We start from the raw sequence: 17,708 nt of genomic DNA on the forward strand, positions 1-17,708 counted from the left end.
CCAATGCATCATGACACACCAGTACACCATGACACATCAGTGCATCATGACACATCAGTGCACCATGACACATCAGTGCACCATGACTCACGTGTGGATCATAGCACACCAGTGCATCGTAGCACACGATTGTACCCCGGTGCACACCATAGTATCCCGTGGCACAACTATGTTCCCCGAGGCACACTAATGCACCACGGCACACAGGTTGCCCATCACTGCCACATAGTGTCATGCAGTGTGCGAACAAAATGATATTATAGTTCAAATGAATGAAAATAAAAAAAAATTGTTAATCTCACAGAAATGAAAAGAAAATTGAACGCCAACATAGTTCAGACTCAGAGCTAACTGGAGAGAATCTCATTTCTCATTTTCTCATGTAAAAAAAATAAGTAGAAGAAAGAAAAAAAAATTCACTCATCGTCGTTTGCTTGAACAATATTTTTTTTTCTTTTCGGAAGCACACACAGTATGAGTTCAAAAGCATTGCCGTGCAGTCGCAAAATATAAAAAAAAAGTAAAGAGAATTGTGAAATATTTTCAAATGAAATGTTTATGATTTTTGAATCAGTTTAAAGACAGTTATTTTTGTACTACAAGGACTTGAGACATTTTATAGTTTTTCTATTCATTGGCACTAAAATAACATACGTGATCAACGGATTAACAGAGAAAAAATAAGAAAGTGAATGAATTTAAATCCAACAATCATCAAAAAGTCATTTAAGTGTTGTGAAATTTAAAGTAAATTAACAAAAACAATACGAAAAAAAGAAAATTTAAAAAAAGCGAAAAATTGTGAAATTTTTATAAACAAAAAAAAAATCAACTCGCGTGTCAAAGATTTATGTGGAAATAACAGATAAAGTAGCTTTGCAGAAAATAAAGGTGAATATTAAAAAATGTAAGTTAAATTTTTTATCACTTCCGTTGCCTTTGAAGAACCTTTTTTTTTGACTTTTGTAAATATTTTGATTTAAATTCCTCATAAAGATATGAATTATGGAAATAAAGCTTCAAGATCTTCGTTAGTAGATTTGGCATTTTTTAATCATTTTTGTGTAACGAGATGGAAAAAATTTGCGATGTAAATTTCTCGAAAAATTTTCTGATTAAATTCTAATTTATTTTTTATTTAACCTTGAATTAAATTATTATAAAGTTGATTTTTTTTCTCCTCAAATGCCTTAGTCAGGCTGCTTGTCAGACGACTTTGTGTTGAGCAAATCAAGTGTGACTAAGAGGCAGAGCTTAAAGTCGAATTCGTTTAGTTCGAAGTTGATTTGAATTTCTCGTGGAGTCAGTAAAACTTAGGCCAATTTCTAATGGACTTTGAATCCTAATCTTCACCAAAAAAATAAGCAACACACATTTTTCGTCTGGTTCCAACCAAAGTCGGAATTTTGATATAATGTCTAGTTAATAACTAAATCTACGATTAACTAATGACATTTTTTTCTGGAATCTGTAAAATATGTCATTAGTCGATCGTAGGACTGGTTAATAAATAAGCATTATATCAAGTTGTTCACTCGGACCAGCTGACAAATTCTCAAGATTATTCTTATAATAAATTAGATTAATTATCATCCTAATAACCAATTCAAGCATCTTCTCCTTTAATCTTCCGAATCACAAAAGTTCACCCATCAAAAATTCCTCTTCCTTTATTCCACTTAAAGTCATTACTTTAACTTGTTTGTAAGAATCCAATAAAGCATGAAACCAAACACATCTTCCACATCCCCACACAGAATTTTCATAACATTAAACGTAAATGATAGTGATGATGTTACCAAACAAGACCCTCTCCAAATAAATTTTTTCTTACTTTTTTGTAGGGTTGGGCAGAATCGTATTCGAATATATTCGAATACAAATATTCGAATATTTTATGCGAATATATTCGAATGCATATTCGAATATGGATTATTCAAAAAAATTCGGTTGCATTTGGTTTCTTCAAAGAGTAATTTCTAATCACATTTGTGAAGTATGTAATTTCATACAAAAGTTGCTCAAAAATCCTTTTTTTGCATATTTCAGGCAAAAAATTAGAAATTCTCAATAAAATTGCATTAATGCATCATCATTCTTTCGTAAGAACATTATTCCGAGTCATAGATACATGTTTTAACACAAATTAACTAAGATTTTATCATTTTTTGCCAAAAATAAGCCAAAAAAGGATTATTGATCAACTTTTGTATGAAATTACATACTTCACAAAACGATAAGAAATGAATCTTTGAATAAATCAAATACAACGGAATTTTTTTGAATAATGCATATTCGAATATGCATTCGAATATATTCGAATATTTTTTTGTTCATATGCGAATATATTCGAATATATTCGAATATTTGCCCAACCCTACTTTTTTGTCACTTTATATGACATTCTTTGCTCCATCCGCGGATATATTCTCGAGACATAATTATAATTAAATTTAAGAATATGGAAGCAAATATAAATCTTCTTCTCCATTTAATTTTCGTTGCTCAAATACAGCCTTTATACAATACAGCCATAGCAGCAACAGAAAAATAAAAAAATTCAAGCGGAACACGAAACTCAAAGACGAACACAAAAAAAAGTTTGTCTCTTTTAAAGGAAATTTATGGTGCTTCTTATTTTTTATTTTGTGGATGAAAATTATTGTTGTGTGTTTTTCTTGAGAAAAAAATTCTGACTAAGCATAAGTATAAGGATGAGACACTTTTGAATTTATTACTCTAGGATGCATGCAGAGCAGTTCTTTAAATCGGTCATATGTCCTCTAAATCTATATTATTCCACATATTTAACAACTGTATAAGCATAAATTTCTAGAATAAAGCTACGTTATAAATTCCACGTGATGATAGAAGATGTTAATCGATTTGTGAAGCTGTGCCAAAACAGTATTGTATCTAAATCACTTGATTTAAACCGCAAATGACTCAGACGGCTGTCAATTTAAAACAATTTTATTGTCACAAATGGAGAAATATTTTCAAATTAAAATCAACAGGTTAAAATGAAAAAATCAACAAGTTTTTCAGTAATTTGTGCAGCACAAATGATAATTTCATTAGATAATTATTGTTTTTGTGAAGCTATGTTAATTTCTTTGTTTTGCTTATTTACATTCCCGAGCGACACATTTTTGCGTCATTGCTCACACAGTAATCCCATGAGCTCTTGGGTCTTCCTTCCAGAAAGCTTTCATTAAGTGTTAATAAAAGAAGTTTAGGGAAGTCCAGAGTTTGAAGTCGACTCGGATTTTATATGAAAAAGTCGGCATGAGTCAACTCAACTCCATTCAAGATCCGAGTCCACTCCGAGCTCTGGCGAAGCCTAACAAGCTCCGTGGTTTAGCCTTCTTCATTTATGTCGCTCGGGATTGAAGAAATCGTCACAAATTAAATTTTTTACCTGTGTGCACAAATTCTTTTATATTTAACAAAGTCATTATAATTAGAGCTGTAGGCAATTAGAGTTCTCGACATCATTGAGAGATTGTTCAAGATATTTAAGTACTTAGTGCAAATGAGTGGAAAATTCCAAAAAGAATTGTAAACTTCAACTCAAAATTTAATTCAACTAAAGTTTTGAGACTTTACGTCATACTTACGGTTTATTACCTTAGATTCTTATTCATTGCTTGATAGACTGCAACATTTAAAGTCTAATAATTAAATTAAAGTAAATTTGACTAAAGTTCACAATTCAAATCACAAAATTACAATGAAAAATTATAAACAAAACAAAGGGGCTTATCACTGCTTACTGAGATAATAAATTACAAAATTAATTCATCCGTTACAATTTTTCAAACAGTTTACTCAGCGTAAAACCATAAATTTTGCCATAAATTATTGATTTAAGACTTCTTCCGTATCCAATTCATAAACAATTTCTGTATTTTCCACAAAAAACCACACAGATGACATGGAAAGGAAGTCTAAACTTCCATAAATCGTTCATCCAATAACAAATGACATCACTGGAAAGAGAAAATTTTTTTGGGGATTGTTCACTTGTTACGGTACAGAATGAAGAACTCTTTCAAATTTTAAAATTGGAATTCTCGGAGTTTCCGATTGTAAAAATCAGATTTAAATCAGAAGAGGGAGGGGAACAGCTCCCAGAACCTAACAAGTGAACATCCCCATTGCGAATTTTTGTGGATTATTCATAATGCCATTCATCTCACGATATGTTTACACAAAAACTTAAAAAGTATGTAAACACTTTAAACTGTATTGAAATATGTGAAAGATAAACATATCCAATAGACTAGCTTATTTACTTGCCGTGCCATAATTTTTTCCTCTTTCTCTCTTATTTGCCGACTGAATAATTCTGTATTAAAAAACATCCCGTTAAGCAGAAGAATCAGACACTTGCCATCAAACTCGAGACAATATTTTGGTCTGCTTCTTTTGCTTTCCGGTGAACAAAATTGTCATCTTTTTATTAAAATCTCCAAAATCTTTTGAAATAAGCAAAAAGGATCAGCCCAAAAAGTATGAACAACAAGAAACTTTTTGTGTTTGCAGATATCATGACATCTTCTTCATCATTGTCTTACTTTAAGGTCACTTTAACTTTCTTCATGTCATTCGACGTTTTATTTTAAAAATTCCTCGAGGCTGTTCACATAATAAGAGCTATTGTGTATATTTGTTGCTTAAATACCTACATATATTTGCATAACTCTTAATTTTTATATATTTTTATATCAACTATGAAGGCACACATGATTACTGTATAACACTTGTTGACATTTTAAATTCCTCACATGCTGTTGCATGAGATGAGTATCAATTCACAGATATTATTATCCAAGTGTGTATGTAGGATTGATATCGTCATTTAAAGGACGTTTAATTTTGGAACGAAGCACTTCAAAAATGAGATTTTTTGAGTTGCTAAACATTTTGAGACCTTTTTAAGGTTATGTAGTGTTATGTAGCTTTATTTGTCATATATACTGAATAATTGGATCTCAAAATGAAATTTGTGTTCTTAAAAACATTAACAAATTGAAGACCTTTGTCCAAAAGAAAAATTGACTGCATAATCCCGTTAAATTACGCAATTGCTCCTTAGAATCTATCATACCAAACCTTAATCTTCCATATTCGTCTATATCTACTTCAAAAGCTTTAAAAAGCATTACGACACAACGCCTCGAGCCTCATTTTTCACGACAAAAGTCTGTCAGAATTAGTTACCTCAATGCTATCAGGTCAACTTAATTTTTTACCGTTAAAATGGTGATATAACGGTGACTTAGCGAATACGTTGTGCTGTTTTGGTTAGATTTTCAATTCTTTAAGAGCCAAAAATCAGAATTGCCAAGTGACTGTTGGTTATCGATACTGATGGATATCGACATCCATCCTAATTCCACCTAAAATCAAAGCCTATTCTTTAAAAATTCATACTTTAAGACATCCCAAAATAAAGGTACTTTAAGAACAGCTTCAAGAGATGCATTAATAACAAGCCCGGTCATGGAAAACATAAAGAAACCTCAGTTATTATTTTATATGCCTCAAAAAATCGAAAATAACCCACAAAATATGAAAATGGATGATAAACTGATTTCCCGAAAGAAAAATATCCCGCGAGCACTCATCCTGTGCTGAGATGTATGTGGGATTATCATTACAAATGCTCATGTTTCGTATTCGACACAAGCCTTCAAAAAAAAGGAAGATAAATCAAGGGATCGATTTGAAAGGAATAAAACAAAAAATTAATCTTGCATTTTTTATGAAGCTGTTGCTGTTTTTTGGATTTGTTTGAATAATTGTTATGCAGACATAAGCTTTCACTTACGCATTTCTTATGGTGGCTTTTTGACCTTTTTTACCGTTTTTGAACGGATTTGTGGGAATGGTTTATTGAGGAACTTTCTTTGTTACATCATTGATAAAAGAGATTTGACCCGAATAGCACAAGTTGGTTAACCGATCCGGCACCAGTCCGGTGGAACCAGAGCTCAAAGTTGACTCAAATTTCATATAGAGTCGAGTCGGTTAAAGTTGATTTTTCCTTACAAAATCCGAGTGGACTTTGAGTTCTGAGTGGGATTCTGGTATAGTGCCGGATTTGGGCAAATCCAAAGCACATATCGCAGAAATTCCCGATTTAAGGCTGACTTGAGTCCGACTTGAAGTCGCATTACATCGAATCTACCCTGAGGCCATAGCCACGCTGGCCTGGGATCGGATTTTTGACCGATCAACCAACTTTTGCTAATCAAAAAGTATCCTGAAAGACAGATGTTGTTAAAATGACCGAAAAACCGGCCTCTAACCAGTTTGACTATTGCCCCAGGCTAGATTCGATTAAATACGATTTCACGTCAGCCTTCAGTTCGAACATTTCTGCATCATGTGGTTTTCGGACTCATCGACATTTATTGAAATCTGCAGTTTCATGAAAATTCAATTGAATTTCAAGAATTTCCTACTTTTTCGTTGGAAAATTCATCCAAATGTGCTTAATCGTTCCTCTTATGCCAAATCATCAACAATAATTGTTTATTTTCTTATTCTCAATATTCGATCTCTTTTAGTTCCAAAATTTATTTTCTCAGAAATTGTGATTAATTTTTCCATTTGAATATTCATTCGATTCCATTTCATTGGAACCTTGTCGAATAATATTTATGTAAAGATTAATTAATGAGATTAACAAAATTTCTTTTTCGCTAGAATTTCCCTCTTGCATAATTTATTCATCTCGTCTTATAATCTTATGTGCACAACCGGTCTCGTCCAATTTCCATGAAAAAAAATAAGTAAATATTTCAAAATTTAATGAGAAAAGCGGACATTCGACGCAAAAGAAGTCTGTACTTTAATCTCGTCCATAATTCATAAAGACATTTAAAGAATAATTAGTTTTTAAAGTCCTTTTTTATTGCTGTTGACAAGCACTAAAGCTTGACATTATTTTACGTTGCAAATTTTTCGACTGTGACAATTTTTGAAAACAGTTCCATAAATAGATTTATCCCAAAAACTCAGGATGCTGCTGCGTCACCGTACCAATAGTAACATGACAACTACCTCTGACGTCACCATCTTATCCCAAACCCGCTCATATTCCCATGGAATTATGATTTAAAGTACGTCAATCCATCTAATTTGGCTAAATTGATAGTTAATGTAAATAAAATTATATCCAGCTGATCAGCACGTTTCTCTAATTCTAAAATTTCTAATCCAGTTAAAGCAATTGTGCCAGTCTCGACGTCATTTTATTTTAAAAAACATTAAATAAACCACACAAGTGCTTAATTGAAGTAAATTGATTTTCTAACCACAGGATATAAATTTCAGAAGTTTTTTAGAGAAAAAGTTAGGCGATGTACCGAGTAATGTATGTATTGCTGTGAGTTGATGGAACTTTATTGGTATACAGCAGGATTGTACAAACTGTTTGTACCACGGCACACAATGACTTAAAATGGCATGAATGGCGGTTTGGATGATGACTTACCACTTAGATGTGCCGTGACACACGAACCCTACTTTGTAAGAACTACGAAGAAGCGTATCCAGTGGTTTAGGGTTAAGTCAAATCAAGGGCGTATTCACGGAGGTTTGATGGTTTTAAATCCTGCTTTTTGGATCAAACCACGAGAAGTTTAGAAGGGACGGGAGGGTATCAAGGAGTCAAAGTTGAATTTGACTCCACAAACCCTCAATTGACTTCAAAAACAACCCCCCATGAATTATAATTTGATTCTATTCTTTAATGTGCTTTTATGTGATTAAAAAAAGTTCATGACTTCTTACAAGCACGTGCAAGCACTCCCCTCCCTTCTCTTTCCTCCCCTCAACATTCTCAAAATTCTTTTATTAAACAATTTTCAAACTTTATATCAATCTCTTACATTTTTAATCTCATCCGTAGCTTTTTATTCCTAATTTATCTAACTATATCTGTCTGTTTTCACGTGATGCTCATAAAAATTGAAAGGAATTTGAGCTTATTGTCAGCATATTATGTATCCATATCTTAAAACGGCGTAGAAAAAGTATAAAATCAATTTTTATTGCCTTGACAATTGTCGAGATAAAAGAAGGAACACATAAAGGTTGAGTAGCATCACATACGTCGCATCATCGCATCCCTAGAGATGGCAAAACACATGATGATTGATTTTAATCACTTGTTGCGCAATTTGTGCTGTACAGTGTTTCGCAGACTTTTTGGAACGAGACATAGATTGTGTCACATAGTAAATTACATATTAAGTAAGAATTTGATGTGTCGTCAACTGTCAGCAACACACCAGAAGGCTTTGACGACATACCAGCATGTCGCGCAACATAGTTCGAGAACCACTGCAGTGGAACTTGTGTAGAACATAAAAGGAATTTATTGATACTAAAAATAGATGAATCGTGGAATATAGTCGACCTCATTCTCATTATTTAGTTCAGGAGAATTGCAAATTCAGTTCTATTAACTGATTAATATGCAAGTATAAAGCAGTATAAATACCTACATCATCATCATAAAGTCAGCAGTCCTATTAATTTATTTGACATGAAATGAAAATTATCAATTTAAAAATTTTTTTATTAGTCTGCAAAAAATGCTTTTGAGGAACAAACAGCTGATGAGACTGTAAAATTATTATATTATTAATCGTTTCCTTTTTATCAACGGAGTCAGTTTTATAGTAAAATAAATAAAATTTTTGATGTCATTCTGATCAGCATGTGATGCAAAATTGTCCATTTGAAGAACATGCAGTCATCCAGTGGATGTTTACATACCCAAATGATGCAAATTAATAAGTCGCAGTCATGGTTACATTTATTGGTGCCTAATGGCTATTCCCTTAATTTCAAAGCATTTTGAGTTAGAATCAAGCTACACAAAGGATCCATATGAAGTTCACATGTAGTTGGAAGTTAATAAGGATTCTGCAAAGCTACTTTTGTATATTTAAGGGTTTGGAACCAGAGTTGCAAAACAGATGTCTATGACAGGCAAAAAACGTACAAATTCTTGTTAATTTGTATGGTTTTGTAGGAAAAGCCATAAAAATTAGCAAGAATTTGTACGGTTTTGTCTGTCACAGGAACCTGTTTTGCAACTCTATTTGGAACTGAGCAAATTGATCAAAATTGATGAAAATGCTCAGTTTGACACCCTTGTGTTGGTCAGACAAGAATGCAATGACCACAGCTTATCATATGCTCAGTCATGTGCTCCTCGGTCAACGTGAGAACAATATCTTCAACGTGTATCGTTTCGTAATTCTACAGCGAACGTTAAGATTTATCTCAAATTTTCCATCCAAATATAACTCAAAGGTCATACACATAAAGAAGATAAACCAAAAGTAAAGAAGATGCATCGATAATTTTGGTACAAAATTTTTCTGTGTCTTGGATACGTTCTATTTCTGTAGCTAGCTCCTCTTTTTAAATAGCTAAATCAAATCTCACAAATGAGTTCACTGTGTAGTAACCATAACAGCATCACATGTGTTTTTGAGTTGATGATTATGTAAAGGTGCTGTAATGGTAGAAGATTGAGCTTAACATGTTTTGAGGAGCTACACGAGAAGCACAAGTCGATTGAAAGATCTAAAATAAGGCTCCAGATCGGCGTGACTCTACCACGAGAATGACAAATCGAATCCAGCACCAAGTCGGAGTCACTTTGGACTTAAACTTGATTATTGAAGGATTAGCCTTTTTGTGGTGTTTAAGCTAGTTTCTCGTCATAATTCACGTTCATGCTAGGATCCACGTTGATTCTCATTTCCCATAAAGGCACATCCAGTCAATATCCAAGTAGAAACCCAACATTCCATCAAATTACACGTAACAAGCCAAAAACTGATAAATCCATCACTTCCTATCCGTATTTTTGTGTCCCATTTGTATTGTGCGCCCATTAGATAAACAAATCAATTAAGCATTATGCTGCGTAAAACAGTAGGTGATATATATTTTGGATGTTATCAAAAACAATTATCTGCAATCATGAATTTGACATTTTCAAGCATTTAATGCGCAGTTATTCTTAAATAAAATTCTCAGATAAGGTTATCAACCAATTTGAGCTTGCAGAAGAGTCACATTCAGCACTGTTGATAGGAATTTTTTTGAAGGTTGTAGCTTATCAGTGTAATTTTATTGAGGTTGTTGGCTTCTTATATTCTGGGGTGTAGATGGTTTTTGGTAGGATATTTTAGAATTTGTAGTGAGATGACCGAGCAGTAATAAGTGTTGATTCTTAATTATTCAGATATGATGTAATGCACTTTTCAGTAAAGAACGATGTAGATATGTACTAAGTTCAATGGTACTTGTTAATTTGAAGGATTTGAAACTTAATTTTTTAAAAAATTCTGTCATATATTCTCTTGACAGAGCTCGAAGTGGTCTCGAAGTTTGTATGGAGTATAGCCGACTTTAATCGACTTAAGTCGACTTTTGCATGCAAAATCTGACGTTTCATAGCTCTTAAAGGCCTATACCCCGTGTGGCAAAGAGTGGACTTATTAAGGTCCAAAACAGACAAATAACATGATTTAATGATCCATAAATACCACCACGATAGCTAAATACGGTCTCTTTACTTGTTAGGGTTACAACCTAACCTAAGACATCATAAAACACCTTGACATCCACCACAATAAAGAAAAATAGAGGCAATATTCTCTGGAGTATTCTCTCGAGAACGCTCATCTGATCAAGCATACTCTGTGTTTGTTCTTGATAGCTGATTTTCTGCCATATCACACATTTATCATATCGACGCCATCGTGGCGCCCTGATCGCCATAAATTCTGCTATTTTACAGTCACAATTGCCATCAATTCCCCCCAAAATCTTCATAATTTTCAAGTTACTTAATAATGTCAAATTCTACATGAATTATATCCGATACTAAAAAGCGATTTTCCTTCCACTTCCTCTAAGAATAGCGACCTGTCAAATGTATAGCCAAGTAGCTCGTCATCTTTCTAACAAAACAAAAAACGCAAAGCATAGCAAAAGAAGTGTGTTGATTTAATTTATTTATAAATTATCACACAATTACGAAGAAAGAAATTTTTATTACGCAGTATAATCGGATGTATTTTGATAATTACACTAATATTTATCTTGAAATCATTTCTAGTTATTCGAATAGAATGTTCAGTGAATCAACAGAGGTTCAATAGAAGGAAAAAAACAATCTCGCATGACACTAGTTGAATGAATTTGCTTAACATATTCTCATGTGTACAATAAGCGATAGAATCGCATAGCGGAAGCATTCACTGGATCGTATTACAAAAAACTTTAGACTGTTCGTATATCGTATCGTTGAAACTCGAGAATCGACAACTTTACGCTGCAATTGTCATGAGAATGCAATATTATTCAATAAATTGAGATGATTTATTTATTGGATATTTGAATTTCATGGCTTGCTGGATGATATATGTTTTTTTAAAGCTTTTTTCTGAAGCTGTATGGAAGCATGGTATCTGTTTTGTCTGACTGACTGATTTATTGCTATCCGGTGTGACTAAGGCACTGCTAGGGCGCCTTATTAACTAAAAAATGACAAAAATTGCTCAAATTCTGGAGTTTTTGAATCTAAGCAATCATTTTCTATCGTTATTTTTGAAAACAAACCGTTAAAATCACAAATTGTAAACATATTTTGACCGTTATTTTCCAAATCAAATTTCAAATTCAAATTCAAGCTTCTTTCAATCAACATATTTGTAAACACGATTTAAATGCGTTGTTGATAGTTACTAATGGCCATGTCTATTCTGATTTATATCTCAATAAGTAAAAGATAACAATTTTTTTTTTATTTATCGTATCGATTTTATTGCGTTACCTGAGTTGAAACTTTTTTTTGACATTCTCATCCGCCAGGAGAAAAAAAAGAAGCTTTATAAAACAGATAAATTTAATTTTCAGATGGAATTTAATTCCCGAATAGCACAAATTGGTTGATTGATCAAAAGTTCGGGAAGGGGCGGCGTGACATTGACTTGGTGACGGATTTGGTTAAAAATTTGCAAGCCTGGTGTCGGATTTTGGATTAATTAACCGACTTGTGCTACTCGGGATTGTTGAAGAATTGAAATATTGTTATTTTAAATCCGAACGACACAAATGAAGTAAATGACTTTGAAGGAGTCCTAATAGCTCCATTGTGACGAATTAATTGGCAAAGTCATTCACTTTATTTGTGTCACTTGGTAGAACCCGAGCGGCACTAATGAAAAAGACTTCACCAAGGAGCTTTTGCCTCCGTTTCGTGTGTATAAGGCTGTCGAAAAAATTTGTTTGGCGGAGTCTTAAATGCTTCATGGAAAAACCTTCTTCATTTGTGTCACTCGGGATTATTAAATTGCTTTAAGGCTAGTTTGAAATTAAATTTTGTGTAAATGTTAAAAACCAATACATGTACTTACATGAACAATTACAAGAAATCAAAATATTGAGTATTGAGTTAAACTTTACGTTTACATTTTCTCGATTGTATTGCCATTAGCAAATTAATTTGATTTTTGAATGCTTTTTTCCAAGCTTTTTCTTAAAAATTCAAATGATTACTTTATCAATAAATTAGGAAAATGCATGAAAATTACTATGGAAGCCTGGAGTCTTATTGATATGCAATACGAATGTCTTGTGACTCCCAAATTGCAACCATGATCCTAAATATACCAAAATGATCCAAAATCAGAAACCTGGCCGGCGTGACTATGATGTGGTGCTGGACACAGTTGAAAAACAGGCCGGCAAAAACCTCACAAATTCCCGATAATTTGTATGCATTTGTAAGAAAAACTATGCAAATTATCAAGAATTTGTACGGTTTTTGCCGGTCACAGATGCCTGTTTTGCAACTCTGGTGCTGGATTCAAATTGAATCTGACTCAAAGTCATACTCATACTTGCCTGGGATCGAATTTTGATTGATTAACCGACTTGTACTGATTGGGGATGGACCTTCTTTTACTTGTTTCGCTTCTGACCATTCAACTCCTTCAACTCATTTTCTTCATCCATTATTAACCTCAAAAAAATTACACAAGCCGCTCATTATTCAAAGATTTATTGAATCTTTTATCAAAAAAATTATTGCCAATAATAAAATTTTATTTCCTTAATTCATAGCCAACGGAAAAAGAAATTCAATATTTACATGAAGATTGACTTTGCATTTCAATAGTCATAATAATTTCAAATTCTTTCTTTCTCTTCTGTTTCTGCTATTATTATAGAGTTCATATTCATATACAGCAATTGAGAATCTACGCAACAGGCGAAGAGGAAAAGGAACGGCCAAAAGCAAAACAGAACAAGAATCCAAAATGACAATCACAGAGTCTATTTGTAAGTATTATTAAATTGTCATATTGTACTTGAGTAAGGGGTCGTGCATGAATGATGTTTGTTATAATCTGAAGAGGGTAAGGGATATGCTTGTTAGTTTGTTTACATAATTGAGCATACTTCCAATACTTCGCTGACCGTAAGGATTAAGTGTGATCCATGGCCTCCTTCAGTCGGCGCCTGAAGCAGGCTGTATCGCTGGCAATCGGCTTGTCAATTACATAATTGGGAATGCTTAATTATGTTGATTGAGCTTACTCACTAAGCACGCTCATTTAGGTTAGGAGCCGCACATTTAGGTTAGTGGCCGCGCATATTTAGGTGATAGCAAAGCTTATCTGGATGGACATGAATATTGTCTGTTAGACATAAAATGTCTATGGAACTATTCCAATTATCACACCCAGTTTCTAGGGTGTTCTGAAGTCTCAGTCCTGGTCTCAGACATCAGGAAACCTTATAGGCTGCTCCTTGGTTGTTCCTTAATTTTCTCATATTTTTGGAAATATTTCGGGATGCGTTTTGAAGGAGGTTTGAGGTTTTCAACTAAATTGTCGATAGTCTTTATTGATATCAATGCATTATCACTTCTGTTCGGAACCTTACTACCAAGTGGGATTCGAACTCACGCAATCTTGCATTTCAAGTGCTCTTACCTATTGAGCTACCGGAGGTTTCTAGAGTTTGTGCCACAATGCTCACTTAAACCATGATTTCCCTATATACTGTTCAATGTCCACCTCTTGTATGGTTGTATTAGACCAATCCACAAAATATTAACATCTGCACTCTTTTCTCTTTCAAAGTTGCCATACATCCTAATTCAATAACTTTTTGCTGACCACAATTTATAAACATCCTCCCGTTCATCTCATTGTTGATTTGTTTATTACGTCTATATTCACGTCCACTTTGCCTTCCTGTCACTTGTTTACAAATTGACGCGTGCCCGACGAAGAGAAATGAATGTTCAATGCTAAATTGATTCAGACTGACCTTTTTCTTTATTTTTGTTTGTTATGCTTAAAGAATAGGACATGAAAGAGATGATGCTTTGTGTTGTTTATTTTGATGATGATTGAGATGAAAATAGACGATGAATTTTTATTTTTGGATATACTTTGCAGACTCACTGTGCGTATTTTTGAACGAAAATAATTATTCATGTGATATTTTTGAATCAGGAACAACAGAAGAGCACCAAATTGCGATTCGCTTTTTTTCCCTTTTATCTATGCTTATAACTGCTTGTGCATGGCATATGCCGACTCAATTCTTCACATCTTTTTTTGATGAAAAAAATACTTTTTTTTCTTGTTCCAAGCTGAATCTATGCATGAAAAAGCAGATTACAGTGATTTTTTTTTGGCATTGGATCAAAAGACAGTCGAGCCTTAAAAAACACGAATCAACAATTATTTACTGCCACTAGAAATGGCGATTGCAAAATAAATTGAAATTAATAATATTTTTTCTCATTGGAACAATCGAGACAGATTTAAAGTATACTGGTTGCTTTGAGTGATGATGGATATTAGTCAAGTTTAATGGCTGGTTATGGATGTCTTTATGATGAAAAAGATGTTTTTTGTGGATGAAAAATTATCAAAATTTTTGATGATAAATTGGTGGATGTTTAAGATGAAAGCTTCTGTTGATTGTGAATCTCACTAAGATTTTGGTGTCTAAGAGTTAGAGGAGGAGAAAATAGGAAAAAGTGCAGTTTGACTAATATTGGGGAAATAGTATCAGTAGCCTAAATGATAAAACGTTGACCTTACGTGTCAAAGATCTTAGGTTCAATCCCAGATCTTGTCTAATTTTCGAAGCTCTTTTTCCATTTCGTCATTCTAGTAACGGTTCGTAAATTGGAATACAGTTTTGAAGGATGTGGCACATGATGTGTTCTCTAGTGTTAGCTGTATCCACAAGTATCCCGATCGGCACATATTGAAATGTTGCCACCACGGCGACGAGTCGGTCGTATACTTAAAGCCAAGTGGCTGCCACTTGGCAAATCCGGTTGTTTTCGCAACATTTCAATTTGTGGCGATCGGGTACATACCCAAATAAACAGTATTTTGATGATTTTCTTTGCCAAATCTCTTGCACACACGAATTGTAAGTAGCTACATTGTAGAGTAAAACAGGTCTTATGACGTACTCGTGTCCTTGGATTGTGTAAGGATTGTAAATGTTTCAGATCCAACTATAAACTGTAAATATAAAAAGTATGAAACAAAAGATTATTAATCGTAGTTCGTTCAACTCATTTCGGTGACTTTACTCATTGTCTTTTAGGGTAGATTCATAGCTAAGAGATTACAATCAGTTCTGTTGACGAAAACAGGTTAGAACTAGACATGAACTAGTTTTATTCCTTTTTTTTTGTCCACTTAAGATTTCATAATTAAGCTGTTATTGTGTCAATCTTCGTAGCAATCCTTTATATGTAAATGGTAGGCACAAGCAATCAAAAATGCTAAAACTTCCTCATTCCTTTTAAAATCATGTGTAGTACTAGACACGCAATTCCAGTCATTCAAGTCTGTGAAGAATTCAAATAATTTTTGCTATTTTGCAATTTAAATTAAAATATTCTTAAACTATCGACATCCTGGTTATCTTATCTGGCAATAATCACTCAATCTCCACTCATGTGCCAGTCCATCAAAACTTAAACAAATTATTCAAAAATGCGTCTTAGCACTTAATTAAAGCTCTCACCAGAAAGTTACATAAAAATACCTTAAATTCCACATTATTCTTTAATATGCCAGAATGAATGTGTGTATGCATATATATAGATTCTGTTCCAATTGTGCGGAGGCTTACTGAATCACAGTTGATATAAAAATAAAATAATTTTTTCAATTTTTTTTTCTCATTTTTCACAAATGTAGTGTCGACAGAGGAGGATCCTATTTGGTGTCTTGAGAAACACGAAACACACGGACATTTATTTTGGAGACGGGACTCGTCAACGTCAAAAGTCAAGTTTAAACATGATGTTGAAATTCTTGAATTTGTCCGTGATCCAGAGGAGGACTTCCTTATTTCTGGTGGACATTTTAATCACATGATCAGCGAACGAAAACCCACACATCCCATTGTTGTCATTTCCACATGCATCTGTGCAATTGCCGTCACTGTACTTTTACCTTGGTTTATGATACAATCGAATGAGCCATTAGATTAATTGATGCATGCTGCATCAATTGTTCTGTATTAATTATTAATTAAAGTAAATAAAAAAATAGTTTATATTAAGTCTCTGTGATTGACGTAAATAACCTTCTTTTTTTATGTAACTTAAATTAAGACTACAAAAGAGTGATGATGATGATTGAATTGAGGATATGAATATAAAAGTTGCATACTTATGTATATTATTATTATTGTTTGAGATCAGAGAAGTATAGTGAATTGATAGCTTTAAAACATGTATGAACGGATACTTATATTATTAAAGATATTCAAAGTATATTAGCATTTAATATTAAATAATTAGACTGGATTTATAATTAGGTAAAAACCTTGATAAAAATTTAATCATATTTTAACGGTCATTTTGGGCTTAAATTAGATTTGAAATTTTTGAAGAATTGGAAACCATACAACAGCAATCAAAAGCAATTTTGAAGATCGTTTCAAAACCACACAACAGTTTGTAGATCGTTTCAAAACCACACAACAGTTTGTAGATTGTTTCAAAAACCATATAACAGTTTTATTGAATGGTTCAAAAACATACAACAGTTTTGTAGATTGAAAAAGGACTATACAACAGTTTATAGAATGATTCAAAGCTATAGAACAGTTTTGTAGACTTCTTAAAGCTATACAATAGCATGCTGAATGGTCCAAAACTGTACAACAGTTTTGTAGAATGATTCAAAACTTTACAATTTTTTTGTAGAATGATCCAAATCTATACAACAGTTTTGTAAAATGATCCAATCCCATACAACAGTTTTGAAATTCAAAAAATAACGAATAAAATTTTTGAAAAATGAAATTTTGTCTAATGAAAATTCAAACTTAAAAAGATCGTTAAAAATTCAAAATTCGTTACAAGTTCAAATTTCTAAAATTTGATGAAATATTCAAATTTTATAAATTTAATTTTGACCAAAAAAAACCTTATTTTTTATGTATCATACTGTAATTATTTATACTGAATATTCTATGTTATGTTATACGATATAAATGGATATATTAAGTGGATAATAAAGATCTATTATGATTATTATTGTTATTGTTAAATCTAAACCGATGAGAGATTAATTATTTATCGATTTATATCCACACGTGCTTGC

At 32.8% G+C, this 17,708-nt stretch overlaps 1 long non-coding RNA gene across 1 annotated transcript; it reads left to right on the plus strand.

Moving 5' to 3' along the window:
* The first annotated feature begins 457 nt into the window (after positions 1–457).
* LOC139098656 (uncharacterized) lies at positions 458–17,661 on the plus strand. The gene is made up of 3 exons (XR_011545217.1): positions 458–907; positions 13,278–13,389; positions 16,293–17,661. It is a non-coding gene; the product is annotated as an uncharacterized lncRNA (long non-coding RNA).
* Positions 17,662–17,708: the final 47 nt, after the last annotated feature.

Source organism: Chironomus tepperi, unplaced genomic scaffold (assembly GCF_022539635.2).
Source record: "Chironomus tepperi strain 1889 unplaced genomic scaffold, CSIRO-AGI_Ctep_v1 contig_450, whole genome shotgun sequence".
NCBI classification, from domain to species: Eukaryota; Metazoa; Arthropoda; class Insecta; order Diptera; family Chironomidae; genus Chironomus; species Chironomus tepperi.